At 45.4% G+C, this 22,688-nt stretch overlaps 1 long non-coding RNA gene across 2 annotated transcripts; it reads left to right on the top strand.

Annotated features, from left to right (window-relative positions):
* The first annotated feature begins 14,633 nt into the window (after positions 1–14,633).
* On the top strand, positions 14,634–19,418 carry LOC106507453 (uncharacterized). 2 transcript variants are annotated; one of them, XR_014843140.1, is made up of 3 exons: positions 14,634–15,033; positions 18,646–18,950; positions 19,262–19,418. It is a non-coding gene; the product is annotated as an uncharacterized LOC106507453 (long non-coding RNA). The 2 variants fall into 2 exon arrangements; XR_001303452.3 differs by having other exon boundaries at positions 14,644–15,033; positions 18,646–18,891.
* Positions 19,419–22,688: the final 3,270 nt, after the last annotated feature.

The following is a 22,688-nucleotide window of genomic DNA, read 5'->3' as shown; positions in this document are numbered from 1 at the left end:
TCTGTGACCTTAGACAGGTTGCTTAACCACTCTATGCTTCCACTTCCTTATCTGTATAATGATGATAATATTAGTGCCTATCTTCTAAAATTGTCCTGAGAATTAAAAGAAGATATGTAAAAAGCATAGAACAATGCATGGTTGTTGTTTTTAAATAATGATTTATTAGTGATAATTAATAATTTTTGTTTATTTTTTAAATACTTGCTATTATTTTCTTATCTGGCTGGTACTATCCCCTTTGCTTCTCTTCTTCCAACTAAACCTACAAGTTCCTCGATCTCTGTGAACTAGTTCCTGTCTGGTGACTGGGAAAGGGACCCATACAAGTGTAGCCAACACCGGCTTCCAAATGGGGCTCTTCTCAGAACGTTCTGACATTTTGCGGCAACTGGCTCTTTGTTTCCATCTCTAAGTCTCTGTTGCAGTTCGGCAGAAAAGAAAAGACGGGGTCTACCCTCTCTGTGGGTGCTCTCTCTGGCAAATGTTAGTTTGGCGATATATTCTAGAATGTTGCTGGGTGTTGCTTTCAAGCTTAGAGGGTCATAATTTCCAAAATTCAGCTATTAGACTTGAACAAGTGGACTGACAGAACCTTGACCCCCCTCCCTTCCTCTGGCACCACTGCTCTGATTCTCCATGAATTAACATCACAAAATGACCCTCACATTACATTTCCATGTTTGCTTTTTCAATAATCTGTATGTTCATCCATTCTAATTACAGACATGCTAAAATATCTGAAATAAAAATTCCAATATGCAATAATCCATAATAAAATACTAAAACATAAAAAGGGGGCTCTTCTCCTTGCTCTTCCTCCTGCTCTGAGGATACAAGGGCATATTCAGCTCTCAAAAGGCTTTCATTTCTGAAACCGAAGGTAAAAGCGACCCTGCCTTCTTCCCAAGAGACTCCAAGGAGCCCCTTTCACATGGGCTTGGCCAACAGCTCCTGTGTGGTGGGTGAAGAACCAGGCCGAAGAGAGGTGAAGGTCATCAGAGACACTGTGACTATATTTCTGAGGGTGCAAGCTCTACGGAGGTATAACTAACAAATAAAGTTGTGATATACTTAAAGCATACAACACGACGATTTGGTATACGCTCACTTTATGAAATGATTCCCACAGTCAAATTAATTAACATATCCATCACCCCATAGAGTTCATTACCTTTTCACTTTTTTCCCCTTTGTTCTGGTGAAAATGCTTAAGATCTCAACAAAGTTCAAGCATACTCTCAGCAAATTTCAAGTACGCCATACAGTGTTACGAACTGTAGTCACCCAGCTATACATTCCATCCTCAGAACTTATTCACCCTGTAACTGGAAGTTTGTACCCTTTGACCAACCTCTCCCTGTTTCTCCGACCTCCCAGCCACTGGCAACCACCATTCTACTGTCTGTTTCTATGAGGTGGACTTTTTAAATTGAAACTAGTCCCAAAGGCTAATTGCAGGATAGAAGTTAAAGCAATGGTTAATCAGAATAATTACAAAAGTATGGGAAAACTAGTAAGGAACAAGAAATCTGAGGCAAAATATAAATGAATTAAAGCTCACTGGGCCACATTCAGAAGCCAAGTATAGAATTGGAAGTGTGAACTTTTCTATTAGAAAATTTGTCCGTTCTGGAGCATATATGTTCTATTGAGTATAGCCCTTTTCCATTCGAAGAATACACATACAAAGGAGATGGAATAGAAGGTGCATGTGCTGAAAAAAGTCTTATTTGGGGTTCCTTTGTATCTGGACTCAAGACAGTGCCCCACCTTCTGTTTGGCAACATCACTTTAAACATGTTACCAGTAATTATATGACGTTTCCTCACATCACATTTTAATTTGGGAAGACGTGGGAGACATCCTTGTTTCTTGAGGAGATTTCCAAATTAGTCTAAACTCACTGGAAATACACTGACAAACTCATAGTGGATGAGTTATATGTATTCTAAACTCATCTTATTTTTTCACCTTCAGAGGTGGTATTCTAATCTCATCTCCAACGTCTAAAGGATATTTTGAGGAGATGGAATACGCCATATATTTATTTGTTACCTTTAAATTTTGGATTTTTAAACAAGTATAAGTTGAGACAATATTAAATGTTTAATTTAATTATGAGACAATATCAAATGTTTAATTCTTCCTCTTAAACCCTGATTAAAGGAGTAAGTTATAGGAATAGTTCTACGCATCAAGACAAGCACTCTGGTGACAAGCGGAAGGCAGGTCAAGTCCTGAACAACCAGAGTTAGAAAGCCTGAGCTGAGGAGTCTAAGTGTTTTCCCCAGGGCTGTAAAATCCAGCAGTGAATGTGCAAAACCACAGAAAGAAAAGAGAGCTGGAAGACAAGTAAGGAAGTCAAATGCAAAGACCAGAGCTGAAAAATATAAGATATAAGATTAATTATAAATGAATTAAACCTACCAGCTCAAATTCAACAGCCAATTTTGCATTTGACATTTACAGGTATTTTTGTTGGTGACAGTTTTATTTTGTGTGTACGTGTGAATGTCTATGTTCTCAGAACGTATTCCGTATTTATATTCTCCACATTTGTTAGGAGACTTATTTTTCTACGAAAAAAAATTGTTTTTTAAAAAGGTATGTGACCCTTCCTGCCTGCAGAATTGGTTTTGCAACTCATGCCCCTGGAAAGTCATTCTCAAATCTTGGTCTGCATCAGAATTCCTGGGAGACTCTGGAATGGCAGGGCATCTGTGCTTTTTACCAGCTGCTCAGTGAGTCGGAGGACCACAGAAGCTTGAGAACCATCACCCCAGAGAATGACTCCCTCCACACCCTAGAAGTGCTATGAGAAACTGCTACTTGGCACTTGAACTCTCTCACTTTTCCCTTTCATTCATACTTGGAAACTGGTTAAAATAAAAGGAGAGTCGCATAATGAATAAGGACCCCTTTAGCTGTTCCTCCTGCCCTCAATTTACCCATCTGGAGCACCTAGTAGGAAGACAGAGTTCACCACTAAGACAAGGCAACCTGGGGTGGGGGCGAGGGTGAGGGATGTCCTTATGTTGGCACATAAATGGGAGGTCAGAAAAAGAGAGTTAGGCCTGCAATGACCAAGGCAGGCTTCCTAATACAAGTGGGTCTGGAAGGGAGCCCTGAAAGAGGGGTAGGCTATGCATAGATATGAACTTGGAGGCATGCTGCAGGGTGGGAGAAGCCTGCAATCTGAGGCCACAGGCGATTACCAAGTTTCCCCTCTTTGCAGTAGTAAGGTGCTACTTAAAAACTGCATTTAGCTCTCATAGGCACTAACCAGTTAAAGCTCAAAGTGGAGGAATTTTTTTTTTGAGTCCACAAAATTTAGTACCAACTTAATTTTTATTCATTGTGAATCAATGCAGAAATGAGAACAGACCTAACACATTGTTGCTGAGTGTGTTCTGGAATTATGACACATTCTTGGCTGGAATCAGAAAGGTGGTGAAACTAAAGAAAAGGTCTTAGGTCTCCAATTCTACTTGTGATTACAATCCTGCCCTGCCATCTCCCAACAGGAACATCCTCAGGAATAGGAACTTAGCAAGACCCAGATTGATGGGTGTAGTGTAAAAATCTTCATGGGGTCTATGCAGTCCCACCCCTAAACCTGAGAAACCAGGGCTTCCGCCCTTGGCTCCACAGCGTGGAGACCACTGATGCCCACTCCTCCTCCTGATCATGCCCCTCCCCACGAGGTAAGGGGTCCACAGAACTAAGACACATGCCCACCAGGACTGTGATCTCCTTTCTAACCACATTCTGGGTGGCTAGGACACTGGAGTTCTCTGCCTTCTCCCCATTCATCCATTCCCAAGGATGTACCGTGCCCCCAACATGGACACACCTAGGCCCAAGGGGTGGCCAAAGGGATACTGTCGGGAGAGGGTATGGACAGAGCTTGGAAAAGTGTGCAAAATGCATGAGGACTCCTACGAGAGATGGGAGGGAAGAAAACAAAGGTAGGTGAGGAGAGCTTCCATTTCTTTTCTTTCTTTCTTTTTTTTTTTTTTTTTTTTGTGCTGCTCCCATACCATGCAGAATTTCCTAGGCCACGGATCAAACCTGAGCCACAGCATCAACCAAAGCCATATCAGTGACAAAGCTGGATACTTAACCTGCTGCGCCACCAGGAAACTCCAGGAGGACCTCAATTTCTACTCTTGTCTGGACCATGAAAGTACTAGAGGAAGACACCAAAGCTTCCCAGGGTCTTGGGACTCTAATATGCCATCACAATTGCCTTCTACACAATGCCTTTCTATTCCCTGTTCAGCAACCAAAGGTTAGGTGGCTGTTTATTGCCCATACCTCTCATTTCCAGAGAGACAGAAGCATTCCACTCTGTCCTCTGGGAGGAAACAGCAAAACCCTCTTCATCCTCTTTCTACTTCCCTCTAGTTCTGCCCAAAGGAGGAGGGAAAACGTCTGACCAGCGAAGTTGAAAAAATGTCTGTAAATGCATGGCTCAGCTCTTCCTGAGCTCTGTGTGTTAGAGACTCTACCTGCCTGCATCATCATTATCATCACTCCATGCAGGGATCAGTTAGAGAGGCTCAAAACTTCTCCATCCTGTGACTGGTGTGCTGTAGACCCAATTCAGGGAGGAAAGAGTAGAAATCCTGCATTTGTCCATAGATCTGAGTTCTCCATTCCAGCAACAATCATACTTTACTCTAGCTGCAGACTCAAGGTCATCTTACGCATGGGGTGACACCTGCACAAATCCCACAATGCCAAGTGTGAGATGAATCATGTCAGGCTCGGTGAATAATAGACAATAGGAAGTAAGAAGGGGGAAAGAGAAAAGAAACTTCTTACTTCTTGTCTAGAAAACAACTAGAACAAGAGAGCAGGAACCACAGAGAATAAATTCCAGTGGGCAATCAGGAAGGTAACAGTTGAAGGAAATAGCTTTGTCTCGAGAGAATATAGAAAAGGGCTTGAAAGGGAGATGGGAGTTAGGGGATGGCACTACTGGCATTTCATGTAGGCCACAGATATAAAAAGAAAATATTCAAGGGGACCTACCAGGACTCCAGGGGAGCAAATAGCCTGATTCTAGTGAAGACCTGGAATCCAGAAGAACCCACTGACCCACTGATTCCAGGGACCAAGACTGTCCGCACGATGTAAAAGTCCGTCTTGTATGTTGAGCTTGGTCAAACTGCAGTTAATGACTCCACTAAGTGCCTGTGGTTTACCTAATCCTGTCTGTGTGTATCTTGAGGCCTGGAACTCCGCTCACTGTGAGGAAGGACAGTCTGGGTGAGGACCATCTGGTTGGTCAGGACTGCGCTTTTGGACCATGAAGGAACCACAGTGCAGAGCTGGGCCCCAATCCCACAGTGAAAGTCTGAAAATGAGAGCAACTCTCCTAGCTCCTGCGGGGGAGACGACGGCAGTGACCACAGGGTCACACACTTTCATGCATGCTTCCCTTTCTATAAATTAAACGACTGTTGGAGGGTTGATTCGTTTTGTTTTAGAATTGCCTGCCCCCCATCTTGGGCTAACTGAAGACACCTTGGCAACATGAAACTAACACTGGAATTCATAAAACTACACATTTGGGATGATTCGAATCCAAAGCTACAGAGATGAATTAAAATAAAAGCACAGAAGATACTGAAAATGAGGAACAGAAAGAAATAAAGAGTGCCCTTGGCAAGAAGAAAATTTAGGTGGAAAAAAGACATGGAAACAGAAGCAGGAAGATTTTTCTCAATGGAAAGGACAGTAAGAAGGAAGGGAGGGAGGGTGGGGTAGAGGGAGAAAAATGGGGGTTGGGTAGATAAATAATTAGGGAAAAATAAATGTCCTCCAAGTAAAACTATCTTCATCCACAGGAAAACGGGGCTACTTGCTGCATTTCATTCAACCTTTTGTTAGTTGTTTTGTTTTTAAAAGCAGCAGGGAATGTCAAACAGCTGTTTTTACAGCTTCTGTTGCTTTGTCAAAGCTGGCCTGTGCAGTCTGACTGTCGGGTGCACCCAGACAGCAGTGCGGGTGGCAAGACGCTGCGTGAGCAGATGGGCCAAGTCTGCAGGCAGCTCCGCAAGAGACGGTGCCTGGCTCCCATCACACTCCTCAGCGCCCAGAACCAGGACCCCTGGGAATGCTGCTGGAGAGAGATAAGCAAACACTCCAGGCAGCATTTCTCCTTTTGATTTAGGAAAAAAAAAAAAAAAATCACCTAGGGATAATCTTCCCTCAGTAGAAACAGCACAAAAACACAAAACTCAAAAGTCAGATGACATAGCTTGGGCCCCAGCTCTACCATTTCTGAGCTACGTGCCCTCAGGCCAATTGTTTCACCTCTGAAAGTCTGTTTCTCCATTTATAAAATGGGGACAATATTTCACAGGGTTCTCACAAGGATGGAATGAGGTGTTAACACCACACAGAGCCTGGAATATAGTAGGCATTCGGTAACTATGTTAAAATCCCACATTTGGTTAAAAGAGAGAGAGAGAGGAGTTCTCATCGTGTCTCAGTGGTTAATGAATCCTACTAGGAACCATGAGGTTGCAGGTTTGATCCCTGGCCTTGCTCAGTGGTTTAAGGATCCGGCGTTGCCGTGAGCTGTGGTGTAGGTTGCAGACATGGCTCGGATCCCGCGTTGCTGTGGCTCTGGCGTAGGCTGGCAGCTACAGCTCCGATTAGACCCCTAGCCTGTGAACCTCCATATGCTGTAGGAGCGGACCTAGAAAAGGCAAAAGACAAAAAAAAAAGAGAGAGAGAGAGAGAAAGGTGGTAGAGACAGAGAGAGAGACGCAGAGATGATAGAGACTGAGGTCAAGATCAAGATCCAGGAAAGTTCTTCAAATGCACATTTGTTTTCTGATAAATGTATGAAGGGACTTTTCACACTCCCTCCCCTTCTCCCACTCCCTGCCAAGAGCGAAGCCACCTGGGAGTCACAGAGGTGGGCTCTCTTTTCTACCTCCTCTCCCGAGTAAACCTGCAGGCAGCACCACTCAACCCTGCCAAGTCCAGCAGACGTCTTTACCACGTAGGGGTCGCCCGAGAAAGAGGCTTCCGCCCCCGGTGACCTGCTTCCTCCTTCGAGTGACTGCCTAGTTCATGGTTCATGGGTGGTGGGGCGGGAGGGGAGGGCGTGTGGGGAGAACACCTGGGAGAGGGAAGAGACAAAAGCCCCAGATGATAAAGGGAGAGAACCTCAGGTCAACAGTGTGGCCAGGGTCGTGGTCAAAGGTCAAGGAGGGGTAACCCGGTTAGGGCCGTTTCCTCACAAGACCACGGGTCACAGGGCTCCTGTCAGCCCGTCCTTCTCATCGAGACATCGTTGGTGTTTTCCCCAAGGCTTGGAGCATTACCCAGTGTTGCCCTTTTCTCTGAATGGTGTGTGACAGTCTGAAAGCACGGTGCTTGGCCTGGCTACTTCAGGGAGGCCTCTGGAGCCTGTTCTCACCACCTCCTTAGCTTGGGCACAGCCCTAACACAGGGCCAAGAACAAGACAGGCAGAAGTTATAAGTCAAGCTAACAAATTGTGAGATAAAATGTGCTTTCTCCTCGACAAATACAGCTTCATACGCCTGGAAAGTTTAAATCTAGAGTTCTCAGGCTCCTTGGAGTTCTGCTCTGGCACGTGGAGTTACGGGGCAAGGTGACTTCTACCCCCAGGCTGCCTCCACCTCTTCCCACACTGGGTTCAGACTCATCCTCTAGGTACCACACACACACACACACACACACACACACACACACACACACACAGAAGGATGTCCAGCCCACATGTCTAAGCTCTGTCCACACCCCCCCCAACAACAGCCCATTCTGTAAAGTTGCACTGTGGTAGAGGCTTATGCAAACACTAGAACCCGGCTTGAGGACATTGGAGCAAAGAATTGCAGGTTCCTAGGGGCCTGAAATGTCATGAATAAAGGGAGTCACGGGACTTAGATAGACATTTCCTCATGGCACCAAGGATCCCTTGCCCTCTAGGGAGGATTATGGATGAAAGAGGGCCATAAAATTAGAAGGCCTGTAAAGTTCAGGGTCCAGAGCAGGGACCCCTCTTGCCCAGAGCATCCTGCATCCTCATCAACATCCTGACCCACAGCAAATAGCAGGTCCACTCCCTGCCTAGGCAGTGAAGAGAGCGTCCCTTGGATTTGCTCCCCACCTGGGCTCCCACCACACTGGTCCAGCCACACTCTTACCAACTGCAGTCAGAAATTCAGGGTCACTCAGGCCCAAAGCTCCTTTGGGAAGGGACTGAGGAGCAGGGAGGGAGAGCCAGGGTGGAGACTGAGGCAGTCTGGGACTGAGCAGAACTGGGACTCCTGGGGCCCATCCCATTGTTAAGTGGGGCCCCCCACCAGACTTAATGGAGCATTTCTGCTGTGCTTTTCACAGTGTTGTGCCTCTAATAGGCTCCCCTGTTGGGCCGCTCAGGGCCCACACTGCCTCTGAGCAGCTGCTGTGCTGAGCAAGGGAGCAAGAGGCTCGTTTGCAGACCACGTGCCTGTCGCCTTCTCAGGAAGCCATCACAGCACATTCTGGAACAGGCTCCGAGGAGGTATCACAGTTTAGTGTAATTCATCAACTTCACAGCTGCTGCTTGGGAGGGAAGGGGCCTGGAGAAGCAAGTGCCAAGCTGCTCAGGATCAGGAGCACCCCCCAAGCCAGCCAAGCGAGAGGGAGACCAGCGAGAGTGGGCAGTGCTCCAGCCTGCCTCTGGCTCCACCTCCACCTCCACCTGGTCAGAGGCCTGGACTCCTCAGAGGTGGTCAGCCCTTTGCCCAGGCCTCTGCTGCCTAAGGGCCCTGGGGGACCGGAACTCAGGGAGAGAGCTAGTCTTCGGCGTCAGAAAGATGGAATTCAGAGGTCCTTGCCTCATCCACGGGGTGTGTGATCTACAGCAAGTCACTTCACCTCTCTAAGCCTCTATTAGCCGATCTGTGAAATGGAGGTGAAGGTAATTCTTACTCCCAGGCTTGACAGAAGTATGCAAGTAATTAAAATATTGAAATATTTGGCCAAGAGCAGTAGTTCTCAAAGTGTGGTTTCTAGGCCAACAGCATCATTACCTTGCAACACCTTAGAAATGCACATTCTTGGGGTGCACCCCAGACCTACTGAATCAGGAACTCCAGAGCTGGGCCCACATAATCGATGTTTTAACAAGCCTTCCAGGTGACTCAAAAAAGCAGGCTAAAATACAAGATGTTTTCACTGACCTAAAAAATCCTCTGTGCCCTAACCCCTGGCAACCACTGATCTTTTCACTGTCTCCATAACTTTGCCTTTTCCGTGACATCATATAGTTGGAATTGTATAATATTTAGCCTTTTCAGACTGGCTTTTTTCACTTAGTAATATGCATTTAAGTCTCCTCCACAGTAGCACAGTGGATTGGGGATCCAGCCGTGTTTCTGCAGCAGCACAGGTTTGCCCAGGTTCATTGTTTCTGCCTAGCATAGTGGGTTAAGGATCTGGTGTTGCTGCAGCTGTGGCGTAGGTCACAACTGTGGCTCAGATTCAGTTGCTGGCCCAGGAACTTCCACATGCTGCAGGTGTGGCCAAAAGAAAAAATTTCCTCCCTGTCATTTTATGACTTGATAGTTCATTTCTTTTTAGTGCTGAATAATATTCCACTGTCTGGATATATCACAGTTTATTCATTCACCCACTAAACGGCATCCTGGTTTCTTCCATATTTTGGCAATTATGAATAAAACAGCTATAAACATTCATGTGCAGGTTTTTATGTAGCTATAAGTCTTCAACAACTCTGGGTAAATACCAAGGAGTGTGATTGCTGGATCATATGGTGAGAGTATATTTTGTTTTATAAGAAATTGCCAAATTGTCTTCCAAAGTATTTGTACCATTTTGCATTCCCACCAGCAATGAATGAGAGCTCCTGTTGCACCAAATCCCCACCAGCACTTGGCATTGTCAATGTTTTGGATTTGGGCCATTCTCACACATGTGTAGTGGTGTGGTGTTGTTGCATTTCTCTGATGACCCATGAGGTAGAGCATCCTCTCAGATGCTTATTCACCTTCTATGTCTTCTTTGCTAAGGGGTCTATTCAGGGCTTTCACTCATTTTATAATCAGTTTGTTCATTTTCTGATCGTAGAGTTTTAAGAGTTCCTCTTATATAGTAAATAGTCCTTTATCAGATGTGTCTTTTGCAAATATTTTTCCTTCAGTCTGTGGCTTGTCTTCTCATTCTCTTGAGGTAAGTTGATGTTTTTTATTTTGTTTTAGTAACAAAGCGACAAAGGGTAAAGATAATAACTATTTAGGGAAAGGTGAGTGTTACAAGGCCTCTCAAACACCCCGCAGTGAGACATAGGCCAGATGGCTCTCACAAGTCCCCCTGCTCCTGTCCCTTATTTTCACTCATCTCCAAGACAAAGTTCTGTCCTTAGATAAGGAACCTTCCAGCCAAACTTCCCCAGAACAATTTTCTGCTTCACTAGACAAATAATCAGTGTTTCTTAACCCTTCGGGGACCACTGCCCTCTTTGAGAATCTGATGAAAACTGCAGGCCTCTCCCCAGGAAAATGCAGACACACACCTAAGCACACACATTACACACCATTCAGGTTTCTGCAGGCTCCTCAAAGCCCATGCAATGTTTAGTGAGCCCAGCTTAGGAGGCCCTGCTGGAAAGGAAAACAAGAAAGACTTGAGCTGTTTATAGTCAACCAGTCAGGGCACCAAGGGGCAAAGTACCAGCCATTTCCTTTTCAAGGCAGAACCCGAACTCGCAGTCCCTGTCTTCCAAACCCTCCAGGTTCTTCCCTTGTCAGTGTCATGGTCTTTTGAGATTTGACAAGGAAATGAATAAAAACCGGTGGCCAGAGCGTGGAGAGGTCATCCAGCCCTGGTGGCGCTGACCTCACGCAACCCCGAGCCAGAGTGAATGAGCTGTCCCCACCCCCACATCCCTGGTGGCAGCTGCCCTCCAGCTGCAGCAGAGCCACTCTGTGAAGGTGCCTCCCCTGCCCCACGAGGCCTTCTAGGGGCCCAGCTGGTAGTCTGGGGGGTGGAGGGGGGGGGGTAGGGGCTTCAGTTCAGATAGGAGTCAAGCAGGAAGTAAGGGAGCAAGTGAAGCACCAAGGGTACAAAACATGAGGGACACTCACTCTCAGGGCCCTGCAAAGAGGCCATCAGCAGGTGTGTGGCCAGTGGCCTTCCCTGGGCACCGAAACAGCTGGCTGCCAGAAGGGTGCAGAAACTCTGGCTCAACTGAGATGAGTTGGTTTGTAGCCACCACAGCCACCTTGGGGCAAAGCTCCCTGGCATTTCATCAGGGCAAGCTCACCTTTAGTGACCTTTGAGAGTGAGAGGGGGTTGGCTCCCATATGCAAAATGCAGCAGGGACCTTGTTGACGCCTTACACAGGGCACCGGAGGAGCTTGGAACTGCAAGGAGACATCTTTCTCCATGGCCCCAGGTGGGTGAGTGAGTGGTCAGGCCTGCTGTGCAGAGACAGGGGAACTCACCTCCGTGAGAGCTGGGTGTTGGGGCCGCTCCTCTCCAGGAAAGCCCCCCAGGTCCTTCTGCCCCACAGACCCCAGTTCTGGCATGCCCCCTCCCTTCTCCCAATCTGCCAGCTGCCTAAGGCTTCCCCCACCTGCCAGGCTGGGGAAAGGCCAGCACTCTAGAGGAGGGCAGCACCCACCCACCTGGGCCTTCTGCCCTGACCCTCTGGGGCCACTCAGAAGAGGGGGAGGGAGTGCCCAACAGGCAGGAACTGAGAAGTGAGAAAGGCGGAGACAAGGGATCATCAACAGCTCCTCAGGTGCAAGGACAGGCAAGCCCCCAAGAGCTAAGTAGGGTGTGAAAGTCGCCTTAATCTCTTTTCAGAAATGCAGGTCCTCGCCCTGGATCTCCCAGCATCATCATCATCATCATGATCACCTCCTGGGGGGGTGTGGAGCAGGTGTGACAGCAAGTCCTCAGCCAAGGGCTAGCCTCCCCGTTCCTGAACCATGCCCCTCTTTGTTCCCCTCATGGTCCCTCCATTACCCACACTTCATCCCACTCCTCTGTCACTGCCCCTACTGTGCTGGACCTTGGGAAAGCAGTGTGGAGGCCACCAAAGAGGTAGGGGACACCCAGGCACACAACAACCTAGAAGCTGAAGGTTTTCTCCCAATCCCTCATAGGTTAGGGAAGATGGTTTCTAGGGTTGGGAGAGTGAAGGCGGAGAACCTATAAAAAAGTTGACCTGCAGAGAATGATGAGACTATAAATAATTTGAAGTCTTCATAAAAAGAACTTGTCACCGCTTTGCAGGCTTCAGGATGTCAGGACAGAAATGTCTGGAAGTCAGCTCTGTGGTTTGTGGCGCGGTGTAGCTCCCACCCACTCCTGAGACATCACAAGATGTGCTGCCTTCCTGAGCCTCAGATTCATGACATAAACATTTACTGAGCATCTTCATCATGCTAAGCATTGGAGATCAAACTAAGAATAGATGACATTCACTTCCTGCTTCTGAGGTGCAGACACTATTCTGAGTGCTTTGTTTATAGTATCTCACTTAATTCTCACTATATCCCCCTGAGGTAGACACTGCTATGATCCTCACTTTGATACAAGGACACCAGGGAACAGAGAAATTAAGCAACATGCTTATGTCTCCCAGCTAAGAAGTGGTGGGGCAAGGTTTGAACCCAGACTTTCTGATCCCAGGCCACACTCTTAACCATCACTGAACACTCCCTCTCAAGACAAAAACAGACACACTCTCTCTGCTTCATGATCTCAGTCAAATGAAAAGTATGGTCCATGGGCCATGCCTGTCTTTATAAACATAGTTGTATTGGAACGAAACCACACTTGTTTATTTACCTATCCTTTATGTCTGCTTTCACACTATAATGGCTAAATTGAGTGATCCAATGAAAGGTACAGCCCACAATCTTACAATATTTGCTCTGGGGCTCTCTTTACAGAAAAAGTATGCCAACTCCTGGTCTAGTGAAATAGAACCATCTATCGCATCTGTGGGAAATCAGGAGAACACATGAGAGGATGGGAGGGACAATACTTTGAGCTCTTTGGTCTAAGAAGTGGTCACCACACCACAACCAGAGTATATCCAACTACTATTCCATCTCCAGGACGATCAGCCAGGATGATTTGGGATCACCCTGCTTGTAACTGTCCCACTGTCACTCAATATCCTAGACCCAGAGGAGACAGACGGGCACCCGCTGGCAAGCGTCATAGCTCATTACAGTTAGCAGGAACAGGTCTGTTCTCTGGGGCCCAGTCACTGCAAGCAGCTTGGGAGCTGGGGATCTCTGCCTCCAGCTGGAGAGGTTGCTCATTGATCTGGCTAATCATTCAGTATTTATTAAGCACCCACTGTGTGCCAGGCCCCAGGGTGGGTGCTCTGCTCATAAGGAGTCCCACTACGAATATAGTTCAGAGAGAACCCTACACTGGACAAGGATTAGACAGAAAGCATACTGCACTTTTAATTCTAGGATGCTATGCTCTAGTGTTCTCTAGGGTTTGCTCCCTTGCAAAGAAGGCCTCCGTGCTCAGGTGGTACACAAGAGAGGATCAAATTTGAAGAAAGATGCCCCCCATCTCTCTTCCTTCCAAGGCAAGCTTCCAGCTTTTTCCAATTCTACTCCCATTGTATTGCAGAATAGGTTGCTCAGCAAATAGCACAAGTATATAAGGAAATACATATATAGATATACATATACATATATATATATAATAAGCCTCAGATTATTGTATTCAGCTTTGATTAAATGGCATCTAGTGAAAAAACATTAGGAAAAAAACTAAATAAAAAAACTATTGACACAAGTGCTTTGAGGATGCAAAACCTGGGGTTGGCATGGGCCTCTGCTTAGATGAAAAAGGCTAGAAAATATTTACATATCAAATACAAAAATGTAGGTTAAATCCTTGCTTTTTCTGTATCTTGACATCATCAAGTTGAGTTTCCATCTAAGTATGTTCATGAAAAAAGATAAAGAAATTTCCTATAATATTGACTAGTTTAAAAGTTCTAAGGACTTGTAATCCTGAAAGCATTAAAGTTTGCTATAGGAGACAACATGTGTGGAAATGTTTGCTGTAGAAAATTGTTCACTTAAAGTAGCTAAGCTCTGTTTATCAAAGGAGGTTGAATTTTCTCACCAGCCTTACTATGATTAATCCCCTGACAATGACCTCGCTGGTCTTGTTATAATTCAGCCAGTGAAAAAAACTTGGTAGAGCCTCTTAAAATTAGGAACATGACTAAAGGCATTCCTTCCTCAAAAAAAAAAAAAAAAAAAAAAAAGGTTATTTTGAAAGTAAAATAAACACGCAGTCCTAACAGATTAACTTCAAAACACCATGCAGAATCTCCATTTTCCACAATAGGGGGATTCTCCTGTAAAGTGGTTTAAAGAGACTCTGCTTGAAGATTTTTTCCCTCTCTAAGGCCAACATGTGAGCACATATACCTTCAGGTCACCAGCGTGTATTTCTAGAAGCTCAGCCCCTGCTCATGCCTCTGGCTTTACTCCAAGCCCGAGAAAAATACAGGCCATGAAACTATTCCACAAGCCTCTAGCCAGAGTCTTCACTACCCTCCCTGGAGCTCAGCCCCCCCACCCCCCCGCGAAGGCTCCGGAAGGCTGGCGGGGAGGCTGCGGTACTGGGGAGCTCCAGGGAGGACCCAGCCCACGGCCTCCTGAGCCAGAAGCCCCCCACCGGAGAAGCAGTTTGCTTTTTAAGGCATTTTCTCCTCCAAGTTAGGATCAGAGGAGTGGTGCTGGCTGTGGTTGAAAGCTTTTTGGGTTAAACACAAACACTAATGGAATGACAGTTGGAAAAAGACAAATATAGCATTACTGTGCCAGGCGTCTCTCGGAGGAGGTGGCGAGATGGCCCCAGCAGAGCTGCCAGCAAACTGTGGGCTGGTATCCATCCTGACCTCCCAGGCCAGGCACATCCAGACTGGAAGGGGGACTCCTCCCAACACACCCCGAGCACATCCCAAGAAGCAGGTTCTGCTGAAGGTAAGTACGGCCCCAGAAGACTCAGAGTGAGGCTGGGTTTTGATCAGTTGCTCCATGGGCGATAGTTAAGACTGTTATCAGTTTCTGGATGAGTAAACTGAGAACCAGCTAGGTACAGGGAGCCATCATGGGTTTTCAGGGGCTGAAGGATCCCAGATGTCCCAGGGGTGGGCCACCTCCCCTCCCACAGTGAGAGCACAGGTCCCAGTGAAGACCTCCAGGGAGGCAACTTCTTCCTCCTCTCTGCCTTTCCCTCCTTTCCGTGTTTGTCCTTCTCAGCATCTCCTTCCCCCTCCTTTCCTCCCCTCCCCTCACTCCCTCTCCTCCCTTCTTCTCAACAACCCCCCCACCCCCTCCCCATTTCCTCAACCTGGAGGCGTCTACCTGTTGACCCTCACAGGGAGCACTTTCTCCCAAACTCAGGAGACAGACCTGCTAGCGAGAGGGGCCAATACCATGAGGAACCCAGGTAGAGGCCAGGGGGTCACTGTCCTTTTCCTGTCCTAGGGGCTGAGGCTCTACCTCCAGCCACTGCGAAGGACACAGGCTTCAGTTCAGAGACTGGGGTTTGATTCTGGCACTAACATGTGCTATCTTTGTGATTCTGCCAAGTCACTCTACTTCCTGGCCCTCGGTTTCTTTATCTGCAAAAGTGGGAATGATAACATCCATCTCAGAGCTGTAAGGATTCAAAGTGTTAATGTCGATAAAGTATCTGGCCCATGACTGCTGATCCATAAATGGAGTCCCCTCCCTCTTCCTTCCCTCTCCTTTCTGTAAGTCACAAGTGTGGCTCACTGATTATTTGTGACTTCCTTGGTGAAACAGCCCAGGAGGTGGGGCCTCGATCCATTCATGCCACACCCCACTGCCTACCCAGGTTGAGGACAAGTCAACATCTGCCGGGTGTGGTGTGTCTTCTGAAGGCCTCTGCTGAGCCAGGTCAGGAGACTGTGGTTAAGAGTCAAGTGGGACTGGATGCTGGGAGCAGCCGTGTGCAAAGGGAACAGAGTTCTGCAGGGTGCATGTGGTCAACAAGCTCTCCCAGAGCCTTTTGACAATTGAGTCCATTTCACCTCCTTATTTTAGCCCTGGAGTGCTCACCTTCAAGAAGTCAATGCTCAGACAGCTGGCTCTAGGCCCACAGTTTGGCCCCCTGTGCTGGGTACTGCTGCCCAGAGTCTATGCTGAGATGGACCCGCTCCTCCAAGCATGAGAGCCAATCAGGTCTCCCCTCCCTGGAAGGAGTCTTATCCCTAGCAGCCGGGTGCACACCCCTCTGTATAGTCAGGCCACTGGGTATTTTCCAAGGGCCTCCCTTGGCCCCTTTTTTATCCTTGAGAAGATTCAGAGACTATATAGAACCTGGAAAAACATCCACGGCTGTGCACTCAAAAGATTTTCTAGAATTAAAGCTATGATAATAGCCAGTAACATTACTACAACACTTTGAAGTTTCTGTAGAACTTTTGTCCATTTAAACCCTATCAAAGTAGACTAACTGCTCTAACAAATGAGCCAAAATTTCAATGGCTTAACATAATGAAAGAATTCCTTGTTCTTATCACAGATCAATGCAGGTGGGCAGAAAGGAGGGAAAGCTCTATCCCTCATAGACCCTGGGGACCCAGGCTTCTCGCATCCTAGGGCATTGCCACCCTAGCATCTCCAAATCCTTTACTTCTAGTGCACAGACAGGGGACATTCAAGTATGAAGGATCCTGTGAGAGGTTTCTACGGGGCCAGGCCTGCAGGTGGGGGAAGCAGTTCTACCTGCCACCTGCATTCATTGGCCAGGACTCAGTCATGCTGCCTCTCTAATTCCAAGGGAGGTTGAGTGCTCAGGAAGAAAGGAGGCAGGATTTGGTGAACAATACTGCACTTTCTTTGCTACAAAACCACAAGACAGGATCTTTTCTACAGAGCAGCAAAGTAAGGCTCAGAATGGCTGACATGCCCCAGATACCACTGTCAATGAGTAGACAGAAGCAAGGCTTGAATCCAAGTGTTCTGATTCCAGTCTATTCTTTATCTCACGGAGAATTTCTCCCTCCTGTGGATACATGTTGCTGAGCAAGTTACTGTGTCTTAAGAAAGACCGAGGTCCTGCACACGCCGGTCCTTTTCTCCTTACCTCCAGGTATGGGAAAAGCCAGAGGAAAACTTCCTTACACACCTCCTTCGCTTCACCCCTTCCCTCGCCCACGCCACGGGAGTGGGCCTAAGCCTCCTCCAGGGGCTCATCCAGGAAAATAAAGACACCTTGGCCCACCTACATCTTTGACCCTGAGTAAGAAAACATGGTCCTTGACTTGGAAGAGTTCATAGTCTAATGAGAGAGACCGAAACGGAAGAAACAGCCGTAAATAGACATGACTAGAAACCAACAGAGGTCTCCACGAAGTGCCACAGGAACTCAGACAAGCAAGAAATTTATTTTCTCAGAGAAAGCCACAGAGAACAAGAAACGTCTGTTCTGGGTCATGAGTCAGGGAGGCACAAAGGCCACAGAGGAGCACGTGAACAGACGTGAACAGGAGAAAAGAGATGTCCAGGCCAGTCCTCCACAGGAGACAGGGAAATCCAAGCTCAGGCCTCTCTCACCTTCTTCTGGGGCCCCAGGAAGATGGGGAGACCCTGAAGAAGGTCAGGATGTAGAGAGTCCCAAGGTTTTTATGCCTTAAGATAAAGGCAAGGTCCCCATATGGGTGTCCAAGGCTATTACTTACACAGAGTAGAATTAGCTGTTGCTTGTATGACATTTTGCTTTTCAGAGGCAATTTTCATGCATTATCTCCTTTCACTCCTCATTTTGCAGATAAGGAAAGCAAATCTCAGAGAGCTTAGCAGCAGAACTAGGACTCAAGGCCTCACCCTGTCCTCTAAAACCCAGGTGTTTCCACCAGGACTTTTGTCAGTAGCTGGGAGGAGGGAGGACTGGGGGAGGGGCACTGCAGGAGCCTTTCTAAAATGGATAGAAGCATGGAGTTCCCGTCTTGGCGCAGCAGAAACGAATCCCACTAGGAAGCATGAGGTTGCAGGTTCAATCCCTGGCCTTGCTCAGTGGGTTAAGGATCTGGCGTTGCTGTGGCTGTGGTGTAGGCTGGTGGCTATAGGTCCAATTCGACCCCTAGCCTGGGAAGCTCCATATGCCAGGGTTGCAGCCCTAAAAAGCAAAAACAAACAAAAATATATAAATAAAATGGATAAAAGTGGATAACTCACTGCTCATTCTTTTTCCCTCCTCTTTTCACACATGGAATTAAGAGCTACTTTTATGAGTCTGCTCCTAGGGGACCCTAGTTCAGTACCCCAACCTGAGGAATAAATGGATCTGCTCTGATTCTGGAGAAGTCCCACTTACCCACCCCCAGGCATCTATAGTTCTCTTCAGGAAGCCTCCAGAAGACAGAAGAAGTGGCAGAATCAGAGACCAACCCAGAGAGGGGCATCTTCCCATGCTCTGAAAACCTCATAACCCCACTTGAGACCTTAATAAGAAAGCAGCAAGGCAGCAGCCACTTTCTCTGCCGTGTCACCCCGCCTTCTCCCACCTCAGGGCCAGGAATTTCATTTCTCATTTTCTCAACCCTGCTCTGTTCTTCCTTTCAGCTCCAAATTGGATGGAGAAAGAAAAGACTGAAGATCATGTTTGTAGGGAGGTGCTCCAACCTCTCTAGGGGGTGACCAGAAGAAAGTTGTCCCTTCTGGAACCAACCAGGGCTCCTTCCTTCCCTGCCAGAAAACAGCTAGTTCTCTGGTGACTGAGAAAACAGGATGCTCCTCCCCAAGGACCTGAGGGCTAGGCACCTCGGGGACTGCAGTTTCAGCTTGGGGCACAGATTCCTCCAGAAAGAAGTAAGCAGACACCTCAGGGTAGGGGCTGCTCTCCACTCACTGCTCACTCAAAGAAGCAGGTATATTTTTCAAAAGGGAATATAGTGCACTCAAGGGATTCTTTTCTGATGTGTTATATCTGTTTATATGCAAAGCCCTATAAAGGTATGCAAATTAAATCACATGAAGTTATGTATTTGTTGAATAAGGAAGAATGTGGTAGCCAAAACTAAAAAGGGAGACTTTGGAGAGGGCTCTTCAGAGAACTCTTCTTAGAGGAAGGGATCTGGGGTCTTCTTCACTGTGTTGAAAAATTCCTTCCACCATGCAATGGATGCTGCATTTATCACATTATATTCTAAAACATTTTTTCTTTTTTTGTATATGCCAGGAGTTCTTTGAGGCCAAAGTCTACACACCACTTATCTTTGAATCCCCTGTGTCCAGTGCTATGCCTTAGAGGAGCCCAATAAATTCTCGTCGAATGGTTCATCTATCAACTGAGAGACTGTAAATTGTGGCCACCAAGAAATGAATGCTCTGTAAACTTAAGTCTGTGTTATTTCATTTTTCCTGTTTACCTAACTTCAAAGTAAAATTTCTTTTCCCCCTCCCTTTTTTTTTTTTTTTTTTTGGCCATGCCTGAGGCATGGGGAATTACCCAGGCCAGAGATCAAACCCATGCCACAGCAGTGACTCAGGCCACTGCAGTGACAAGGCTGGATCCTTAACCCTCTGTGCCACAAGGGAATTCCCTCAAAGTAAAATTTCTTAAAAAAAAAAAAAAAAAAAAAAAGCAAAAACAGCTGTATAGCAGAAATTGACAGGACATTGTAAATCAACTATAATAAAAAATTTTTAATTTAAATAAGTAAATAAATAATTGGTGGGGGGAGCAAAAACAGTCTCTTTTGGTTGAACCACAGAAGGATCTGCCCATGCCTAAGTATAGTGGTAGCATGAAAGAAAATCAAGGTCCATTGCAATGAGAGAGGAAGACTGCATAAAGAAAACTGTCAAGCCTCCAACCTAGAAGAAATGGACAACTTTCTAGAGACATACAACCAGCCAAAACTGAATCAAGAAGAAATAGATCAACTGAACAGACCAATCACTAGAAATGAAATTGAATACATAATTTAAAAAAAAAAAAAACTCCCTACAAACAAAAGTCCAGGACCAGATGGCTTCACAGGCAAATTCTACCAAACATACAAAGAACTTATACCCATACTTCTTAAGCTTTTCCAAAAGGTTAAAGAAGGAATAATCCCAAAGACCTTTTATGAAGCCACCATCACCCTAATAAACCAGACAAAGATACTACCAAAAAAGAAAACTTAGACCAATATCTTTGATGCATACAGATGTAAAAATTCTCAAAAAATTTTAGCAAACTGGATCCAACAACATATGAAAAAGATCATACAGCACAACAAAGTGGGATTCATCCCAAGTTCACAAGGATGGCTCAACACCTGCAAATCAATGTCACATACCACATTAACAAAAGAAAAGTCAAAAACCACATGCTCATCTCAATAGATGCAGAAAAAGCATTTGACAAAATCCAACATCCATTCATGATAAAAACTCTTACCAAGGTGGGTATAAAGGGAACATACCTTAACATAATAAAAGCTATGCCAAACCCATAGCCAGTATAATACTAAATGGAGAAAAGCTGAAAGCCTTCCCTTTAAAATCTGGAACAAGAAGCAGATGCCCACTCTCATGACTTTTATTCAACATAGTATTAGAAGTCCTAGACACAGCAATCAGAAAAACAAAAGAAATTAAATGTATCCAAATTGGAAGAGAAGAGATAAAATTGTCACTCTGTGTGGATGACATGATATTATACATAGAAAACACTAAAGACTCCACATAAAAACTACTCTTACTGATCAATGAATCCAGCAAGTAACAGGATACAAGATTAATATTCAGAAATTAGTTGCATTTCTGTATACTAACAATGAAATATTAGAAAAGGAGTATAAAAATACAATACCTTTTAAAATCACACTCCCAAAAATTAAATACCTAGGAATAACACTGACCAAGGAAGTGAAAGACTTGTATGCTGAGAACTACACAATATTAATCAAGGAAATTAAAGAGGATTCAAAGAAATGGAAATATATCCCATGATCCTGGATCAGAAGAATTAATACTGTTACAATGGCCATACTACCCAAAGCAATCTACAGATTTAATGCAATCCCTAGCAAATGACCCATGATATTTTTCACAGAACTAGAACAAACAATCCAAAAATTTATATGGAACCATAAAAGACCCAGAATTGCCAAAGCAATCCTGGGTGGTGGGGGGAGCATGAAACCTAACTCTCCCAGACTTCAGACAATATTAAAAAGCTATAGTAATCAAGACAGTGTGGTACTAGCACAAAAACAGACCTACAGACAAATGGAACAGAATTGAAAACTCAGAAATAAACCCAGACACCTATGGTCAATTAATCTTCAACAAAGGAGGCAAGAATATAAAATGTGAAAAAGAGTCTTTTCAGCAAGTGGTACTGGGAAAACTAAACAGCTGAATGTAAATCAATGAAACTAGAACACACCACTACACCCTGCACAAAAATAAACTCAATATGGCATAATGACTTAAACATAAGACAAGACACCATAAAACTCCTAGATGAGAACATAGGCAAAACATTCTCTGATATCAATCTTACAAATGTTTTCTTAGGTCAGTCTCCCAAGGCAATAGAAATAAAAACAAAAATAAACCAATGAGACCTCATCAAACTTACAACCTTTTGCATAGCAAAGGAAACCATTTAAAGAAAAGAAAACCTATGGAATGAGATAAAAGAGTTTCAAACAATACAGCTGACAAGGGCTTAATCTCCAAAATATACAAACAACTCACACAACTCAACAGAAAAAAAAAAAACTGAAAAATGGACAGAAAACCTAAATAGACATTTCTCCAAAGAAGACATACAGATGGCCAATAGGCACATGAAAAAAAATGCTCAACATCACTAATTATTACAGAAATGCAAATCAAAACTACAATGAGGTACCACCTCACACCTATCAGAATGGACATCATTAATAAGTCTACAAACAACAAATAACAGAAAGGGTGTGGAAAAAAGGGAACCTTCCTACATTGTTGGTGGGCATGTAAATTGGTACAACCACTATGGAAAGCAGTATGGAGTACCTCAGAAAACTAAATATAGAACTACCATATGATCCAGCAATCCCACTCCTGGGCATATATCCAGACAAAACTTTTCTTGAAAAAGATACATGCACACCTATGTTCACTGCATCACTATTCACAAAAGCCAAGACATGGAAACAACTTAAATGACCATGAATGGATTCAGATACGGTACAGGAGTTCCCGTCGTGGCTCAGTGGTAAACGAACCCGACAAGTAACCATGAGGCTGTGGGTTCGATCCCCAGCCTCACTCAGTGGGTTAAGGGTACGGCCTTGTCATGAGCCATGGTATAGTTTGCAGACGCAGCTCAGATCCCGTGTTGCTGCAGCTGTGGCATAGGCCAGCAGCTACAGCTCCAATTTGACCCCTAGCCTGGGAACCTCCATAAGCCATAAGTGCAGCCCTAAAAAGACAAAAGACAAAAAAAAAAAAAAAAAGATACAGTGCATATGCACAATGGAATGCTACTCAACCATAAAAAAGAACAAAATAATGCCATTTGCAGCAACATGAATGGAACTAGAGATTCTCATACTAACTGAAGTCAGAAAGAGAAGGACAAATACCATATGATATCACTTATACCTGAAATCTAATATATGGCA

Source organism: Sus scrofa, chromosome 4 (genome assembly GCF_054392235.1).
Source record: "Sus scrofa isolate SSC_HxYL_T2T_F1_AM1 chromosome 4, Sscrofa_HxYL_maternal_Yorkshire_Landrace_v2.0, whole genome shotgun sequence".
Taxonomy (NCBI): Eukaryota; Metazoa; Chordata; class Mammalia; order Artiodactyla; family Suidae; genus Sus; species Sus scrofa.
This window is presented reverse-complemented; position numbering and strand designations above follow the sequence as displayed.